The sequence below is a fragment of the Cebus imitator genome, unplaced genomic scaffold (genome assembly GCF_001604975.1).
Source record: "Cebus imitator isolate Cc_AM_T3 unplaced genomic scaffold, Cebus_imitator-1.0 Scaffold1045, whole genome shotgun sequence".
NCBI lineage: Eukaryota > Metazoa > Chordata > Mammalia > Primates > Cebidae > Cebus > Cebus imitator.
This window is the reverse complement of record NW_016108360.1, coordinates 63,935-65,303: the sequence shown is the minus strand read 5'-3', so window position 1 is coordinate 65,303 and position 1,369 is coordinate 63,935. Positions and strand designations below refer to the sequence as shown.

General features: G+C 39.7%; 1 long non-coding RNA gene across 1 annotated transcript in view; it reads right to left on the bottom strand.

The window, feature by feature from the left end:
- Positions 1-320: 320 nt before the first annotated feature.
- LOC108298691 overlaps positions 321-1,369 on the bottom strand; it is an 11,683-nt gene continuing 10,634 nt past the window's right edge. The window contains exon 5 of the long non-coding RNA XR_001822657.1: positions 321-335. This is a non-coding gene — a long non-coding RNA (uncharacterized LOC108298691). The remainder of the gene's footprint in view (positions 336-1,369) is intronic.

The window sequence follows — 1,369 nt, the reverse complement described above, 5'->3', positions numbered from 1 at the left end:
AAAAAACATAACATACCAAAAACTTACAGATTCAAGCAAACACAGTGCTAAGAAGGTAATTTACACACATACCATTTTAGCCCATTCAGGCTGCTATAACTGTCATAAACTGGGTGGGTTATAAACAACAGACATTATTAGAGTTTTGGAGGCTGGGAATTTAACATCAACTCACCAAAAAATTTGGTGTCTGGTGAGGGTTCATAGATAGACGTCTTGTGGCTTTAGCTGGGAGCAGTGGCTCACGCCTGTAATCCCAGCACTTTGGGAGGCTGAGGTGGGTGGATCACCTGACGTCAGGAGTTGGAGACTAGCCTGATCAATATGGTGAAACCCTGTCTCTACTAAAAATACAAAAATTCACTGGGCATGGTGGCAGGCACCTGTACTCCCAACTACTCGGGAGGCTGAGACAGGAGAACTGCTTGAACCCAGGGGGCGGAGGTTGCAGTGAGCAAAGATCGTGCCATTGCACTCCAGCCTGGGCAAGAGGGAGACTTGATGTCAAAATAAAAATAAATAGAAATTTAGCTGTCTTGTTGTGGTCTCATATGGAGAATGAAACAAAGAAACTACTGAAGTCTCTATTTAAAGGGCACTAACATCGCTAATCAAGGAAATGCAAATGAAAACCACAATGAGATACAACCTTACTCCTGCAAGAACTGCCACAATTAAAAAGTTGAAAAACAGTGTCAGCTTGAATGTGAAGAGGGAACACTTTCACATGACTGGTGGGAATGTCAAATTAGTACAACCAGCGTGGAAAACAGCACGGAGAGTCCTTAAAGAAGTAAAAGTAGAACTACCATTTCATCCAGCAATCCCACTACTGGGTATCTACCCAAAGGAAAAGAAGTAGTCACATGATAAAAGACACAAAGACACGTGCAAATGCATGTTTATAGCATAATTTGCAATTGCAAAGATATGGAACCAACCTAAGTGCCCATCAACGGATGAGTGCATACAGAAATTGTGCTGTATATACACCATGGGATTCTACTCAGCCATAAAAATGGATGAAATCATGTCTCTTGCAGCAACTTGGGTGGAGCTAGAGGCCATTATTCTAAGTAACTCAGAAATGGAAAACCAAAATATCGTATGTTCTGTCATTTTACTTGATGCCACTAAATTCTATATTTTACATAAATAAGGAGAAACAACAAAGAACTTGCAATGGAGGCATACCAACATTTCATGGGCACATAGATATGGGTATACTCAGAGAAATAACACAAAGCAATATATTGACTTTCTTTAATCAGCTAGCTAGTTTGTAATTTATGTATTAGAACATCCATTTAATTTGTTCTCTTTTATCTGCTGCAATGCTTTCTTAAAAACATTAGATTTGCTCTTCTGC